Raw genomic sequence first — 249 nt, forward strand, 5'->3', positions numbered from 1 at the left:
CCAATCCCCACCATTCTGTGATTCTGTGTGAAGCCTGCGTGCGTTTGAGGTTTGAGCAGCAGCTCAGCTCCCAGCCGGCTTCACTCCACCTTTCCCCATCGCGTTCATACTCCCTTGGAAACCATTTGTTCCTACAAAGGATTGTGCTGCAATGCTGACGGTGTCACCGTAGCTGCCTGTCCCTGTGTTTTGGTGGTCTTGGTTATGAGATTTGGGGGGTGGTGGTTGCTGGACCTCATGCCGGAAGGG

The sequence above is a fragment of the Antrostomus carolinensis genome, unplaced genomic scaffold, assembly GCF_000700745.2.
Source record: "Antrostomus carolinensis isolate BGI_N321 unplaced genomic scaffold, ASM70074v2 scaffold25308, whole genome shotgun sequence".
In the NCBI taxonomy this organism is placed as follows: Eukaryota; Metazoa; Chordata; class Aves; order Caprimulgiformes; family Caprimulgidae; genus Antrostomus; species Antrostomus carolinensis.